This window comes from Jaculus jaculus, chromosome 2 (assembly GCF_020740685.1).
Source record: "Jaculus jaculus isolate mJacJac1 chromosome 2, mJacJac1.mat.Y.cur, whole genome shotgun sequence".
NCBI classification, from domain to species: domain Eukaryota; kingdom Metazoa; phylum Chordata; class Mammalia; order Rodentia; family Dipodidae; genus Jaculus; species Jaculus jaculus.
This window is the reverse complement of record NC_059103.1, coordinates 97,040,502-97,059,300: the sequence shown is the minus strand read 5'-3', so window position 1 is coordinate 97,059,300 and position 18,799 is coordinate 97,040,502.

Genomic DNA, 18,799 nt, shown 5'->3' with positions numbered 1-18,799 from the left:
GTATTTTTATTAAGGCCTTGACTGCATTTAAGCTATTGAGGAAGTAAGTCTGGTTGTGAGTTAGTAATCAACAAATCCATGTGACTGACTTCTAAGTTTATGGGAAGGTTTTGGAATAGTAAGGGTCAGAGTTAACAACATAGGCTGACTTTATGACTGTCTCTGATTTATTGATGCATTTGTGAATTCATGGGAATCTTTCAATTTAAAGACAACTCATGATTTTATAGGTAATCATTTCCTTTAACAACATAAAATAAATTTTAAGTTAATGACATGATGTGTTTATTCTATTCATACTAGTGAAGGATTGCATACAATGTAACAGACTGTCAAAACTCAAAAAGATGTGTTTTGTACAGATTCACATCTAGGGCAGATTTGGTTGAAATGTAAGCTCCTTCATTTGACCTGTGTGTAACCCTGACTTAGGGGGACAGTGTGTCCCTAGGGGTGGAAGATAATTTAATTTCCATGCATGTCAAGTCCTCCATTTCTTCTGTGTGGAGGCTGCAGAGAAGTGTCAAATTCTGCAGAATCAGGTGTTCTATGTTGGAGACATGGAATACATTCTCCAGGGTTTAGAGTTGAGACCACCGAGTAGACTTCATTTTAAGGCCTTAAGGGAGCCCTGAAACCATAGATTGTGAAGATGGAAAATATTTCTTTACCCTGTAAATTATTCATCTTCCATTTCACTTTTAATATGTGTCCTCATGATAGCATCAACAAAGAAAGTTCCAAAGGCCACACTCAGAACATCTAAGTTTATTATTTTATACTTTTGCCGTTAAAAACAATGGTTGAGGATTCCAGTATGTCAAACAAGGCTTAAATTTCTAATGAGTTCCCTGTGTTTTTTTAATCCCTAAAGAATTGTAGCATACTACTTCCAGGGGTTAAATGTAGGAAACTATGTAACAGCTACAAGATAAGCTAATTCTACTTGGCTACTTGAATTTCTTTATTTTCCCACATATCTCCAGATTGTAGATTTGCTTATTATTATGCAGAGTATTGAAAAATTCTATAAAGACCAAAGGCAATGGCCTAATATGATTTAACACTTCTGTGATTATGAAATCATAGTTTTATGTAATTTCCACATAAAATGATCTCATCTCTATTCCATACTGTTAGCCTCTCTGTGGAACTGCAAGGTCATTGTTCTACTGTAAGACCTTCTTCATTCTTATGGGTGAATTGTAAACAACAAAGAAGGAAATAGTTTAGTCATCATCGGATGAGTCATGAGTGGGAAAATACAAAGAACAACTCCAGCTGAGAGACACTTGATAAAATGTAAAGCTTCTACTGGCTTGGCTAGAGTAGACTTCCTCCATAAATGAAAATATTTTTAGAAGTCCCAATGAGTAACTGGTAACTTGACTGTAATTTCACTTGCCTGGGACAAAACTTTAGGTACTTAAGTGACAATGAAACTACTGAGGATATTTTATCACTTAATAGGTAATATTTTATGTTCTCTTATTCAGTTTCCCAGTGCCTAATCTTGACTTCTGTTTGGTATTGCTTAGGAATTTGGTACATGCACTTCTGCTTACACAACTACTATCCCATCGCTTAAGCCATGCCCTTTTACTTCCCTCCTGGTTCATTTCTAGCTTCTTGGCCTCTGCTGACTCTGACTTGTACAGAGATCTAAACATTTGATGTTAGGATCCACATATGATAGAGAACATGAGATACTTATTTTTCTGAGCCTGTGTTACCTCACTTTAATATAATATTTTCCAGATCCATTATTATCCTGTGAATTTCATTTTTCTTTATATCTGAATAAAACTCTATTGTCTATATGTACTATGTCTTCATTATCCATTCATCAGTTGATGGGCATCTATGCTGATTCCATTTCTTAACTATTGTGACCAGAACAGTAATAATCATGGATGAGCAAGTATCTGTAAAGCATAGAATTATCAGGATATATTCCCAGGAGTTGTATAGCTAGGTTATATGGTAAATTTATTTTTAACTTTTTGAGGAATCTTCACACTGATTTCCATAGTGGTTCATCAGTTTATACTTCCACCAATAGTGAATAAGGGTTCCTCTTTCCTTATGCCCTTGTCAACATTTATTGTCATCTTATTTCTTTGTTTGTCTTTTTAAAAAATATTTTATTTATTTGAGAGAGAGAGAGAGAGAGAGAGAGAGAGAGAGAGAGAGAGAGAGAGAATAGGTGCACCAGGGCCTCTAGCCACTGTAAATGAACACCAGATAGGAAAAATAGCAAAAACCTGTGCATCTGGCCTTGCATGGGTATTGGGGAATCAAACCCACACCATCAAGCTTTTCAAGCAAGCCTGTTAACTGCTGAGCCATCTGTCTCAGTCCCCTTCATTTCATTTCTTAATAATATCCAGAATGACTGGAATTAGATGGATTCTCAAAGTATTTTTGATTTATATTTCTCTGATGGCTAAAAATGTTGAACATTCAAAAAAATTTTTTTTGGTGATTTGTGTTTCTTCTTTTGGGAACTCTTGCATTCCATAGTGTATGTTTAGATTGGGTTGTTTGTTTTTTGACTATTTAAATTTTTATGCTCTTTGTATTCATTTATATTATGTTTATCCCCATAGATCAGTGTTGATCACACCTTTGGTCTTAGAAGTTTCTTTTATCAGGTAGCAGTGACTACTGGGAAGACTGGAAACTCACCAAAGTGGGAATGAGTGACGAATGAGTACTCATAACATTTATAATCAAGACATCTATAACAACCTTCACAATGCTTAGGGAACATGGTGGGATGAGGGATGGGATAGAAAGAATATACAAACAGAGGCAGGGGAGGAGCGTTTGGGGACACTATCTTTTAGACATGACCTAACAGACTTCATAGTAGCAGTTGCTATCTCCACAAAACCTCCAAAGAAAACGAGCTCATCAACATTTAAACATGGATGATAGAAGAGTGTGAAAAAGTCATCAAAATAGAAAAGGGTCTTATTGGAAAGTAGGAGTTTAATCAAGGGGAATGGACAATGCTGAGAATAAAAGAAGGTATTGAGAAGGGAATATGATCAACTCATTATCTTCTTGTACGAATTAAAATTGCCAAAATATTTTTAAAAAGGAGCTAGGAAAAAAATAAAAGAAATTTTGTTTGTGGTGAAAGAAAATAGAACCAAAAGGAAATAGAAGTAATTTACTAACACTCTACAAATGCTTTAACAAACAACCTGAGACAAGAAAGCCTTAACACACACTACTTTTTGCTAATGTCAATGTTGAATGCAAGTTACAGAGACTGAGAATATACCACGAGTCACTCAGGAACCTAAGTCCTTCCACTGTGAGTCTGTATCTGTGTGGCTTGATGGCTTGGCCTCCTGAATTTATAGTTAAAGAGAAGAGGCACCAAGGAGGTACACATGCCTTCCCAGCTTCATTGAAGAAATGAAAAACAAAAACAGAAACAAAAGCTGATACAAGTCTAGAAAACGTACCATAGCTTTGTGCCTTGAAACTGAGAAACTAATGCATGAGCATTATCATTTGTAACATAGGAAGTCAAGTTGGTTGGGAAATATGGTAGGTTGGGAAATGTGCTTAGTATCTAAAATGGTCCTATTGGCTATGTGCTGAAGGGTTGGTTGCCAGTTGATGACATTAATATGAGGTGGCAGAGTCTTTTAGAGGTGGAGCCTGGCTGGAGAAAGTAGTGCACTGGAAGCATCCATAGTTCACAGGAGGCCTGTGTAGCAAGCATGTGCCTTGTCCCCAACTCTATCCTCGGTCTCTTTGCTTGCTGGATGTTGTCAGGTGAGCAGCCTTCTTAAGCATAGGATCTATCCTATCTCAGCCCTCAGGCAGTGATTCCAGCCCATTATCTACTGAGGCTGTGAGGCAAAATAGATATCCTCTACTTTTATTTGTTCTCAGGTATTTATCACAGAGCAAAAATAAGACTAACACAGGAAGAATTAACTTCTCTCTGTCTCTGTCTCTGTGTGTGTGTATGTGTGTGTATGAGTGGCTACTATGGGGAGATATATGGAAAATATTGTGCTGCTCTCATTCCTCTCAAACAAGGTTAGCAGTGCAAGTATTATCTCTGTATTAATTTTTTTCCAATTTTGAGATGTCAGAGCTTTTAAGGGGTGGGGCTTAAGTATGTAATTATTTCAAATTGTGTAAAAATATTTTCTCTGTAGGTTCATGTAAACTCATCCCCACGTTTGTGGTCCCTAGATTAATGTTAAAGATTTTGCCATGCGTTTGGCAGAACTTTCCCTCGAAATATCCCAAAGGTACTGATTTCTAAGGCTGAGATCCAGTATTGGCTGGAAAGCAAGCCTTGATGTGGTTAGCAGTACAAGTTTCCTCGGAATGTCATTTACAAGGTAAGCCCCAGGTTGAACTGAGGCCCTTCCAAGAAGGAGACCTTGAAAAAGGGGAAAAAAAAAATTTGCTTTTGGCCTTAAACTCAAAATGACAACATCCCCAGGTGAATGGAGCTGGATCTAGACCTGGCACTCTCCAAGACGCCTGGAGTCATTTTAACTTCAAGAAAGGAAAATGTTACAATGTATTGTTATTTTGCAGAGAAAATAGTAGTTTGGGGCTGGGGCTGAGGGTCAGTTGGTAGAACTTTTGCATAGCATGTCCAAAGCCCTTGGTTTGATCCCCAGCTCCTTGTGGTGGCCGACTCCTGTAATTCCAGCACTTGGGAGCCTAGACAGGTAGAATAGGAGCTCAGTTCATCCTTGGCTGTACAGTGAGTTTGAGGTCAGCCTGGGATACATGAAACTATCATTAATAAATAATACTAGTTTTCTCATTTCTTTATAGAAATTATCCTCTTCGTTAACTTTAAATTTGAAATCACATATATGAGTTCTCTCAGTATTTCTTGATTTTATAGAAATTTTTTATAGAAAATTCTTAGTTACATGTGCCACTGGGGAGACACTTTAATTCTTTGTTTCTGCTTGCCAGAAATTATTGCATTTGATTCTAGAAATTAAAGATTTGACATTCTCTTGTAAAATGCAGGAGGCATTAGGAACTGCTTAGAGGTACCAGAATGTCAGCTTGCTTTAATTGCACGTAAGCACAAGGCTAAGTTGTTTCTCTGATGAAAGTTACCTTTGGGACAAACTCATAGTTTAGAAAACGAATCTGGTGGCTATATTTTTGTCAGCATGTGATTTAGTCGGCATTTATATGTTTCATGTGGTTTCTGGGCCATGGTTTTCTGGGTATACCTTTCCTTTTGTACATGTTACTGGCAAGTCTCTACTGAATATTATGTTAAAGCACTGCTTTTAAAGCATTGCTTCTCAGCCACAGCATCCTGGAACCACATGTATTACAACTTTGACAAGAAATGTATTTTTAGTGATGCTCAGGATCAAACATTTTCTAAAGTGATTCACAATCAGAGAAGGTTGATAATTATTTCTATTCCAATTTCACTTACCAGATCATGATAGTCTTCTGGTGAGTGCAGAGGCAAGATAACTTAATTATTGTGCATCACAAAGAGTAAATAATTCAGATACTAGTTGGCGTATTTTTATAGCTGTGAAAACAATTTGCATTTGACAGCAAGTGACAATTTTTGATTGAATTATTAAACTTGGTATATGAATGTTAGCAGTGAAAATTTTGTCTTTGACAGTATGATTATTTTCAATTTGATTGAAAATTTTAAATGGCTAATACAGTAATCATCATGTGTGGCATTTAAGAAAATAGATCTTGATGTGTAGTTGTGAAAATAGCTCTTAGATGTCCGGCAGTGATTTCAAGAAATGGAGCTGGCCTTTTTGTTTGTCTTTTTGTATGCATGCACGTATATGTGTGTGTCAGTGTGGGTATGTGCATGCCAGTGTGTGTGTGTGTGCAGGTCGGAGGACAACTTTGGATTGGTCATTGCCTTCCCATCTCATTTGTGGCAGGGTTTCTCTCCTGGATCTCACTCTGTGATTGTTCTTTTGCTGTGTTTGCCTTGAGCTCTGGGAAGTTCTACTGTCTCCACCTCTCATCTGGCAGTCAATATGCTAGGATTACAGAAGCCCACCATAGGTTCTGGCTTTTACATGGAGTCTGAGAACTGAACTCAAGCACTCAGGGTTGAGCAGTGAGTGTCCTATGTACTGAACCATCCTGCCAGCCCAGAGTTGGACATTTAAGTAATAACACTCTAAGGAATTTTCTTAATTTGCATTTAAATTGCATTCCTTAATAAAAATTAGCTGCATATTATTTTCCTTGCCCTTTTCGTCCTTGTCATTGATTATAAATGAAAATATTTAAATTTTTGTGGAACTTGTGTCAGAGAAAGAATAATAGATATTTTATCAATTACCCTTATAATATTTTAACAGTAATGTTTCTTTCTTATTAACCCTTAGAAGTATACCTCTTCCTCAATAGAAATATATAACATCTTTTAAACAATGAGAAACATTTGTACTTAAATTGAAAATGTAAAAATTCAAAGTAAAAGACAATGAAAGGATTAACTATCTGACAAATTCCTTATATGTAACATATTTTAAATGATAATTTGATCATTAAAAAGCACAAGATTTGGGGCCAGAGAGATGGGTCAATGGTTAGGGTGCTTGCCTGTACCCTAACCCTGGGTTCAACTCCCTGGTTCCCATGTAAAACCAGATGAACAAAAGTTTGCAGCAGCGGGAGAACCTGGGTGCCCTTATTATCTGTCTGTCTCTCTTTTCTCTCTCTCTCTCTGCTTGCAAATAAATAAAATATTTTAAAAAGCACAACATTTATAAAGGCAAAACCAATAAGGTAAAAATACTATGATGCAGGAAAGTTATTCATAAAATCAAAGAATAAAAAATAACTAAAGATATATTAAACATTTTTGTGATTTTGTCTTTTTTTTCTTTGGTGCTGAGGACCAAACCCTGAGCCTTACGCTTGCTAGGCAAGCGCTCATTCACTGAGCTAAATCCCCAACCCCATATATTAAACATTTTTGTAAAAAATGTCATTATATACAGAGACACAGAGGCTCCCAAGACCTCATTACTGAAGTAGACCTCAAAGGAACCCAACATGGCTCAGGGAAATTGGTGGAAGAGGGGGTGGAAAGATAGTTAGAGCCATAAGTTAGGACATTATGCATAGAAACATTGCCTCTTCCCCATAACTGATGGCTACCCTACAATGTACAACCCACATTCCCCAATGAGGAGGGTCTCTTCAGAGGGGGGAGGGTAGAGAGGAGGCTATGTACATAACTAATAAAAAAAGTCATTGTTTAATTTTGGTCCATTCCCCAGCATTAATCATTTAGGTGTATAAATAAAAAATATTTCCAGTATTTTCATATTTTTAATAATCTCTCACAATTGCCATAATTTCATAAATTATATGAAATGCACAGTTTGAATAGAAGATAGGAAACTAGTCAATTGCTGAGTTATTACATGGCAAAGAGAAGTAAAACTCCCCCCGTGATGGATTTGAGGCTCCAGTTCAACACAACCTCTACACTGCATAGTCCATACACTTAATTCAATATGTCTGTGAACAATATTTTGATAAAAAGTTTTCCATCACTGTCAGCCACTATAAAGTGAAATCATAATGACACCCAGAGGGGCGAAGTATGCCAAGGAACATGGGGTTACGAAAACTCTGTAAACTTCATAGCAACATTCTGTTTCTTATGATCGCTGTGTGGGACAGCGAGAAGCTGCTGCCAACAGCCATATTCTAAACAGCAAGATGGGACTTTGATTTACACGGTGTAACTTCCTCCGTTTCGTGTGCTGTCTTTTGGTATGCCTCCTGACACTCTTCTGGCAAATGTTTCATCCCAGGTTTCCAGGCTTTCTTCCTGAGGCAGATACCTTGTAAAAATGTGTGACTCATTCTCTGTGTGAAAAATCCTGTGAAGTGCTCATCCAAACACTTACGATTTTTACAACTACCATCCAGAGGCCCAGAAGTGCAAGTAACGTTACTAGCCTCTTAACAAGCCTTGGGGTGAAGTAACTGGTTCACATTACTTGGAGTATAGAAAGGAAAGACCTCTTGTCCCTGCGATATTCATTAGAATTCAACCGTCTATTATCTTTTGATATGTATAACAGCATTGTCTAGGTAAATTATTCTATTATCTAAAGCTATGTGAAAAGTATGTTCCTTTGACATGTATATTTCAAGCATTTCCTATTTCTTTGGGGGGCGGGGCTGTGGGAGGGTTTCAAGGTAGAGTTTCACTCTATCCCAGGCTGACATGGAACTCACTATGTAGTATCTGGCTGGCCTCAAACTCACTGTGATCCTTCTAGCTCTGCCTCCCAAGTTCTGGGATGAAAGGTGTACACTACCACACCTGACTCCTTATTTTTTAAATGAGCCATTTTTGTTGCTTTTCTTTAAAGGCAGGACTTATATTGAACCTAGGGCTAGTCTGGAACTTAGTATGTAGCACAGGCTAGGACTGAACACCTAGCCATCCTCCTCAGACCACTGCTGAAACTGGACTTTCAGAACTGGGCAGTTTCAGACACCCCGGCGGAGCTCGTTTCTCCCGTGGTTTCTGTTTGATTTAAGCCAGATGACTTCAGTGCTTTCCCAGACCACTCTGAATTTTAACTGAATCAGATGCTTGCCCCTAACTCAGTGCTATGCAGTCTTCAGTCTGTATGCCACAGAAGCAAGGACAGAGTGATCATCTTGCCCCAGGAATAATTTTTTTTTCCCCCAGTACCAAAAGGTAGTACTTACAAAACCAGAAATAAAGTACTGATTTTAAGTATTTTTCTGTATTTTAAAAATATTGCAGTTTGGCTTTTATTATGTCTGTTGATGAAAGCACTCAGAGTTTGGCAGTTAGGGCATGCTCTTCTGAAGACATTCAAAAGTGCTGTCTTCTTTCTGTATATATTCTGTTTCATACATACTTTCCATTATGCTGTGTAAAAGAAGTTTAGAATCTATAAGTCTTTAACCAGATAATCCAGAAAATATTTCTTAGCAGTCATTATGTAAACTAAGCACTATAGGGTGCATACTGAAAAATGGACAATGTATTCCTGTTTCCTTAACCTTACTGCTTAAAAGGGAGATCAAATGCTAAGAGACTAGTGTAGAACTCAGTGGTAGACTACTGGCTGAATATGCATGCATTCAGTTCCCACAGTACTTCTACCAATAACCACCACCATTAAAACAGCAAGAGTTGGGCTGGAGAGATGGCTTAGCAGTTAAGGTGCTTGCCTGTGAAGCCTAAGGACTCAGGTTCAATTCTTCAGGTCCCACATAAGCCAGATGTGTCTGGAGTTCATTTGCAGCGCCTAGAGGCCCTGATGCATCCATTCTCTCTCTCTCTCCTTTCTCTCTCTTTCTCTTTAAAAAAAAAGCAACAGTTATCCATAATCTTCCCCTCCCTGCCCCCACACCTTAGCACTCCTTCTCCCCTCCTCCTCTTGTCTCTGCCTCCGTCTCCCTCTGCACAGTTGAACGCTTGTACCAGTGCTCTGTGCTGGTGATGGAGGGCTGCAGAGCGATGCATACAAACATTAGGTGATCGTAGATTTATAACCAGCCTCCTGGAAGGTATTGATTCTTGCTTTGAGAGGAATTTCTGAGCCCTGCAATTGTTCTGTGGATCCCAGACGATCTAGATTAACAGGAGGCACTCATGATATTTTGCACTCTGGTCCTGAAGTGGAATAACAAGCCTCCTCTGTGGAACCACTACCTGACTTGGTCACACTCTGTCAGCTTTCTACCCCTAGTAAATGATTTAGTTCGAAGATTTGATTTTCATTTTCTCCTCTCACTTTAGCTGTAGATTGATAGTCTTCCTCTCCCGACATCTGTTTTGCCTCACAGAGAGTCTGTCCAAATCTAGCAAGTTACAGTGTTTCTTTATTATCTTTCTAGAACAACAGGGTGTAGATCTGTGATCATAATTCAAGAAGCTTGCTGTCGGGTGCAAGGAACTTGCTGAGAGAAAGTACAGTGATGCAAAGTCTCTGGAAAGCACATAGACAAAGATAATACAGCATGTTTAGCTCACATTTCCAAGCCTACCTCTCTAATTGTGTGACCTCACTAATATGGAGAAGTTTCTGAGTCTTTGTTTTTCCAGCAAAGGGAAAAGTAGTTTGCCTTATCCATGCTGGGTACATCCCATAGCAGAGATCAGGAGTTTTTCCAGACACGTCCCCTTTGGTCAACAAAATTGCTCTTTAGCTATGATGACTTATTTTTGTTTGGTAGCTGACTCTTAAGTTATTTGTTAATGTGGTAGGGAATACTGTCATCTCATTCTTTTTTTTAAAGATTTATTTTTATTTATTTTTTAGACACACAGAGAGGGAGAGAGAGAGATAGAGGGAGAATAGGTGCACCAGGGCCTCTAGCCACTGCAAATGAACTCCAGCCACATGTGCCACTATGTGCATCTGGCTTAGGTGGGACCTAGAGAATTTAACATGTGTACTTAGGCTTTGCAGACATGCACCTTAACTGCTAAACCATCTCTTTAGCCCTGTCATCTCATTCTTAATGAATAATTTTATAGCTCTTTTGAATTCTTTCTTTTTTTTTTTTAAGTTTAGGAGTGATTATACCTTAGAGTTGTAACACACATTTGTCAAGATGGTAGCTAAGCACACCATATACTTGCAATAATATTAGGTCCTTGATTAGCAGGCCTCAGGGAAGCATGTGTGAAGATGCCATTCACAGTCACACTGGGAGTGCTGCAAATTATGAAAGGCAATTACAAAAGTATTTCTATGTTAGACTTTTAAAAATCCAACTTTCTTCTAAGAATAAATTTTGAGTGGATTTAGAATCATAGATTATGTTATATTAAAAACAATTACTGTGTTTTGTAATGTAACCATTTTGAAAATTGAGCCAGGTTTAATATGTGTGTATATAAATATATGTACTGCCCAAATATAGATGCAAAATAAACAACTATAAATATACAATATAGATTCATAATTTATAAGTACATAACTATTTCCTTTTACTTGATTATGAGCAGTAAGTTACAGTATAACTTAATAGTCATAATTTTAACATTCTCAGTTTCTATGATTTATGTGGTATCCCAAAGTTCATAGTCATCATGGATTTTCTTGAAGTATTCATTAAATTATATATTTAGGCTTCCTATATAGAATGAGCTTTTAGCTTTATTACATTATGACATTATGTTATCTCTATTCAATCTATATGAAATAACCTAAATAAACCAAAATGAGAAAAATATCATAGATTTATAGTAGTGTATGTGTGTGTGTGTGTATGTGTGTAAATATAGCCCTGGGGCTGGGAGGACCCAATTACTAGTCCTCATAATGGACAAAAAGAAAAAAGACTAGACTTATGCTTTTTTTCTTGACCCAAAGATAGAAATCTGGAGGTTAAAAATTAGTCATGCAATTTGGAAGTAGCTCTAATCTATGCTAAGAAAAGTGAAGAATATGTTACTTGATGGAAAAACTGATGCATTATTTTTCTTTTTTTAATTTTAGTAAATTGAGGGACTTTTGGAAGCCTTCAGATCTATCCATGTAAATTTCAATTGAATTTGAATTTAAATTGATAAAAATTGATTTAATTATTGTAATTCCAAATGTAATATGACTATTATGGTTTCATAGGCACATGTACCTAGTCATTGAAAATAGACCAGCAAACTAATATATAAGCCATTTGTAGATTGTAAGAAGTGGCTAGAGGTATGTTTCTCTTCTCCATTCCTGCTTATGTACCTTATGCAACTTTTGGGCTAGTCTTATGACTCATCAAATTAGAGTTGAACAGATATCATGTTGGCAGGAATTTGAGAAGGGCTTGCATACTGAAAAGTTCCTTCCTGTTATCTTGGAAGTACATGGCTACCAACCTGGTACAAATCTATGCTAGCCTGCCAGATGCCAGGCTAGATATTTCTTTGTTACCTCATTGATTCATACAGAAACAGCTAGCTTTAGGCAACTTATCACTGGTCTACAAATTCAGGGATGAACACAGGTAAGGCAAATAAGAAAGAACCCAATAAGGCCATCTGGAGTTGGTAGATGGAAGATGGTTTTATGCTCTCAAGTTGTTTGGTAGATTGTTACACAGTAATAGATAACTGATACTGGAATAGTCAAGTACATAACTTTAAAAGTAATACTATGAATACTTTTTAAAAATATGCAACAGTAATATTTTTCAAACAAGTCCTGTTTGGTTTGTGTCACATAGGCACAGTTGCAAATTAGATTTACACAGTTAATATTACACTTGGTTCTGAAGCTTTACAAAAAAAAGCAAACAGATAAAAAGTGTCTTTATATACTTTACCTTGACAACAGCCCTAGAGGGGAGATAACACCTTTTCTTCATCTCCTTTTTTTTTTTTTTATTAGTTACATACACAATGTGTATTCAGCCATGTTGGTACCATCATTAGCTTCATTCTTGTCCTTCCTCCTCTGATAGAACCCTCCTCATTGGGGAATGTGGATCTTGTATTGTGGGGTTAGCCATCAGTTATGGGTAAGAGGCATTGTCTGTGTGCATAATATCCCAATTGTGGCTCTAAAAACCCTTTCCACCCCTTCTTCCACAACTTTCCCTCAGCCATGTGGCATTCATTTTAGGTCTACTTAAGTGATGAGATCTTGGGAGCCTCTGTATCTCTGGATATCTGGTTTTGTAGGAGTTGGAGAGTTCTCTGTGTATATCTCCTTCACCCCTGTGATGGTACCAGGTTTACCAAGAAAGCTGCACTCTTGCTCATTTCCCCAATTACTCTATGGTTTCAGCTGGGGCCCTGGTGAGGTGCACTTGGCTGAATCTCTCCTCAAGTTCTGCAACCATCTGAAAAAGACAGCCAAATTCTCCAACAGAGAATGAAGTCAGCATCAGATAAATGGAATAACCATTATTATTTTAGGGAGAATTTAATAGGTGTAGGCCCTGTTGTAGCCCATAATTGGTGAGAGCTTTATATTGGAGAGCAGGCTCATTTTCTGGATTTTGGTTCTGACTTGTTTCCCAGTTCCAGTTAGGAGTTCTGTTCCTTTGAGCAGATCTGTTAGCCAAATTAAGAGCAGTTGGTTACCCACCATTGCCGTGCACCACTATTGCACTTGTGTGAACATCACATCAGGTTGTTTGCTGATAAGTAGCTTAGACCACGGGTTGCTTAGACCATGAGTTGTTGAACAAATGTTGATCATTTTCCCCCAGTCAGTCATGTAGCACCTTCTGGCACTAGACAGCTACCTGTATGGAGATTGACTCTCTTCCAGATTCTAGCCAGGTCACTTCATATGCCATACCAACAGCATATGGTGTCTTTGGCAGTAGGGTCTTACCATTAACCTTTTGTGGGTCATCAAGTACTCTGACAGAAATCTGTCTTCTTTTGGTAAACCTTGTAGGTCTCTCTGATCAACAGCTCATTGAGGATGTTAACCACATGCTGGTACTGGGAGCTATAGGCCAGTACCAAAAAAAAGAAGGAAATAAAAATATGTGATATAAAAGAGAAAGAGAGAAAAGAGAGAGAGAGAGAGAAACAGGAGAAGATTAAGGTCAGTCTTCATCATATCTTCTCCAGGGCCTGTGATTCAGGTGTTCCCTCTAAGGACCTGAAGAAGGTTCAGCCTGTTAGTCTGTCTTTCAGGATATAGGATTTTACCATTTCCATTTTGTTCCAGTTTTGTGTCCTCTCACTCTTACTATTCCCTTCTACCACACCCTCCCTATTATCCAGTCCTAGAGATGCTTATTATGTATGTGAGCATCTTGAACAGATTCAGGTTAGGAGCCACAGATGAGTAAGACCATGTGACAGTTATCTTTCTGTGGTTGGGAGAGTTCACTGAGAATGATGTGCTCTAAGTCTGACCATTTTTCTTCAAATTTTATTGTGTCATTTTTCCTTACTGTTGTGTAGAATTCTATCGTGTAGATATACTGCATCTTGGTTATCCATTCATCTAATAATGAACATCTGGGTTGATTACGGCTCTTAGCTATTATGAATTGAGCAGCTATAAGCATGGTTGAGCAAATATCTCTGAAGTAAGGCATGGAACTTTTAGGGTAAATGCCCAGTAAGGGAATAACTGGGTCTGTTGGTAACTCTATAGTCAACCATTTTAGGAGTCTCCATATTGCCTTCCACAGTGGTTGTACCATCTTACATTCCCACTAACAGTAAATGAGGGTTTCCATTTCTCCACATCCTTGCCAGCATTTGCATAAATAGTATAAGGAAAATGAAAATATATTAAAAAAATTAGGAATGCATTATAAACATCCTATATATATGCCAGACCCAGAGCTTTTACAGTACCTTCAGTCTGTGGGTTCCAAGTCTCATGAGCAAATTTCAGCCTAAAAACACTTAAGCAGAAGAAATACTTCTGAGTTGTCTCAAGGCATGGAGGTTTCATACTAGGGCTTTTGATTTTTTTTAATGCAGTGTTTTTATTTTTCTGAATTTAAGTGACACCAATCTGGACCTATGTTAGCTCCAATAGATGAACAGTAACTTCAAATTAGAAAACTTGGTTTCTTATTCTGGTTCTGACATTTACAAGTTGCATAACTGAGGAATAATTTGACCTCTGTAAACTTGAGCATTTACAGACTGCCCATAGAATGGGAGAAAATCATCACCAGCTATACTACTGACAGAGGCCTAATATCTAGAATCTACATAGAACTAAAAAAAAAAAAAAAAAAATAGAAATAAAAAAAAATCAAGCCATCTACTCAAAATTGAGGCTGAGAACTGAATAGGGAATGCTCAAAGGAAGAAATAGAAATGGCTAAGTCTCACCTAAAAAAATGCTCAACATCTTTAACCATTTGGAAAATGCAAATTAAAGCAAGTATGAGATTCTACCCTTATTCCAATAAGGATGGAAATCATAAAAAAATCAAATGACAATAAATGTTGATGAGGATGAGGGAAGAGGAACCTTTATTCCCTGCTAGTGGGAGTGCAAACTTGTATAACCACTATGGAAAGCAATATGGATACTCATGAAAAAGATGAAAATAGAGTTACCAACTGACCCAACCATCCTTCTACTGGGCATCTACCCTAAAGGCTTCACACTTCACTACAGAAATATTTGCTCACCGATGTTTATAGTTGTTCAATTCAGTATAGCTAAGAACTGGAATCAACCCAGATGCCCATCATTTTACAAATGGATAATGAAGATGTGGTATATATACACCATGACATTCTCCTTGGCAGTAAGGAAAAATGATATAATGAAATTTGTAGGAAAATGGACAAACTTGGAACAGATCATAGTAAGCAAACTCACACAAGCACAGAAAGACAAACACTGCATGTTCTCCCTCATCTGTGTTTCCTAAATTTGAACAGCTTGAGTTGCAGGCATACTGGACAAGCAACTCAAGGGACAGATAGGAGAGATGGATGTGTTTGGGGAAGGGAACAGAAATGTGGGGGAGAGGTGGGAGATGTACACAAAATCAAATCCAAAATGAACTGGTACCATGGAAACCTTCCTCCTAGATAGCAGAGTAAAAGATAATCCTCAATAGGGACATGGAGAGATCATCTGGTAAGAAGGACACTGGAGAAGGTGGGATGAAGCTGAATCCTAAAATATCTGGCCCTGTCTTATAAGTCCCAGTACCAGAAATTTGTTACAACCCACATTGAGCTGTTGATCAGAGAGACCTAAGAGGTATCCAAAACAAGATTGGCTTCTGTTAAAGCACTTGTTTACCCACCTGAGGTGTAAGGTAAGAGCCTATTTCTAAAAACACCACAAGCTGCCAACACGTTGAGTGATTTGGCTGAATCTGGAAGGAATCTAGTTCTCAGCTGGTAAGCCAGTATAGTGCTGAAAAACATTACATGAGCTACTGGTAGAAAATGGCCAACAATGTTGTGAGCAAGCGGAGAACCCTGCTATAGGACAGCAACTAGCCTGATAAGAAGTACACACCTGTGCAATAATGGCACACAACCTAGGTGGGTGACCAATGGCAATCTGGTTGGCTAAGCGATCCAATAAATAGAAAGGAACCCATAGCTGGAACTGGGAACCAAGTCAGAATTCTATGGAGACCAACATTATGGACTACAATGAGAAGCTCCCACTAGTCTTTGGGCAAAAGTGAGGCTGTACCCATCAAAATCTCTCTAAATTAACACGCTCATCCCCTTTACCCTATTCTAATCTCACTTTTCCTTGGAGAATCTGTTTTTCATTTTCAGAAAGCAGTGAGAACCAAGGACAACCAGTCTATCAACAAGATAAGAGTAAATAGCTGATTCCCTGTCATCTGAACCACCAGAGCAGCTAGGGTCCAGGTGAAACTACCGAGGAATTGGCCAGATGAGCAAAAGTGCTGCATCCATGACGAGGCTGACAAGTTGCACCAAGGTGATGGAGACAGACACTGAGGATGCTAAAAATGCACCAAATCAGAAATCCAGAAGCCGCTGAGAGACCAATGCTAAAGTAGACTTAAAGCATACCCAACGAGGCTCAGGAGATTTTGTGCAAGAGGGAGTGGAGAGAGCTGAAGGGTGGGAGGGAGTATTCAGAGCTATTCCACCCCGCTCCCCATTGATTGACTGTTGCTTTCACAATTCCTAACTCACAACTTCATGGTGAATACCAGCAGTCCCACTGTGGGCCCTCAGTGGAGTGGGGGCAGAGAGGATGATATATCCATACAAAGTTTCCATTTAATGAAAAAATAAATAAACCTTGAGAGTTTTCTTGCATGTGTGACATTAGCCACAGTATAAATTATCCATTGAAAAGTTTCTTATGCAATAACAAGCATCATAAAATACATTATTATAGGTGTTATTACAATGCCTGTTGACTGAACAAAATTTAATATTTATAGCATATTCTATTTAAAGTGAGATGGTATCACCACATGTAAGAAAAATCAGAAGAGGTTTTCTAATATAAAAGTTGCATATAGCATGCAAAAGAAATAGATACAGAAAATGTATGTTCCAGATGAACTACATATTTGCTCATGTGTTTCTATACCTTGTTCAGATAGGCCATAGTTACCAAAACTCAGGAAAATTGCTCATTCGAATGCATGTGGGCCACACAGTGCCAAAATCTGTAGCATTCAGAGTGATACTCATAAGTGACATACAACTTCATTTCTACTATTGCATATTGTGCTTGCTGGTGTTCTTTGGAACTTAAGTTGAAAAAATTTTAAAGAAATTATGGGAAGCTTATGAGTTAGTTCAGGAATCTAGAAAATTGTTTAAAACAAGTCCTTAGAACAGATAGAATCCAAGTAAATACCTTTCACTGGGAGAAAATTGAGAAATATGATTTATTACTTTAACAAAACCATTTGAATTGACAGAAAGTTCTATAAAGGTGTAGTGTTGATTCAGCCAGAAATAAGAGGAAGTAGGCAAAAATCTATACTTCCCAAGCTTAGTAAGGAAGGCTTTCAAATGTTTTCTTATGAGAATCGCATCAGTTAGTTAAGTCATCATGTGATATTTATTTCTAAAATTTTGAAATTGGCATTGAATTCTCCCAAGTTATTTTCTGAAGGGACAAGAACTTTTTTGAGGGGGTTCTAAACATATCCGCATTTTAAAAAATGGCTTCTAAATAGGTAAACATGGTAATCAGCTTGTGTTTAATAATAGATCTAATTTTAGACTCCAATGTAATAAAGGCTTTGTGTAAACTCCAAAAGCATGGTGAATAAGAGCATTCAAGTCGTACCTGTTACTGAAAAAGGAAAATGTGCCTTTTTCTTTTGTTTACAATGGAGAACCTTCAAAAGATTTCATGTTATTCAGAGTTGTCCACATATGATTGTGTAAATTATATAGAAGACTAAATACTTATCTCTTATGTAAATTATTTTCTTTGAAATCACTTTCAAAAGTCTTCAAGGCACATGCTGTTATCTCATCTTCCTCTCATCTGGGCTGAGTCTTCTCAGCCTGTCAAGGTCCCTAAGTCCTTCCTTCTCCCTCACTTTATGCTTTTAACTCTGCCCTCCCATATTATTCTCTCAAACGCTTACATGCTCTTTCCTTCGGCAAGCCTATCTTTCTCTATTTCTTTACCTGATTTATTTTTCTTTGCAATATTTATTAACACTCCAAATTAGTTTTGATTTAAGGGGTTTATTTGACTTGTGTCCTCTCAACTCTATAGCAAATGACAAACTCATGGAACAGAACATAGTAGGGCGTCAATGAACACTTCTTAGAGGATATATGCTCTTGATGTTGGAAACACATTGGGAATAGGGCAATGTTTTCTGCTTCTTATACTTAGTGGGAAGTGAGAACCACTTCAAGCTGTATCTGAACTCAAAGGACGAGCATTTTCTCTCATCTGGTAGAACATATAGAAGCAAGTAATTTCTTGAGGATGACTGTCATATTTTATTTTTGGCTTTGGCACAATAAGTTTTTATGATTTAAGTATATCATGCTACATATTGTATAGCAACTTAGAGTCAACAAGATATGCACAATCTTATAACCAAATTCAATTCTGAGCCCTTTTAACAATAGCAAAAAGGAAGAAATCATTAACCTATAAATTCTTCTACAAGCCATGATAACTGTGATGCCCAGTACCCTGACTGAACATGTGTGGTGTGTTGGCGTGGGCTAGTACAGATCTCTGGAAAATATGAGCAGCATACATTAGTCATTTATCATTAAGTCAAGGAGGCGTTATATTAGTTTCATCTGTGTTGCTGTTAATAGTGTTTGACATGTATATACCCCAGGGCTCTC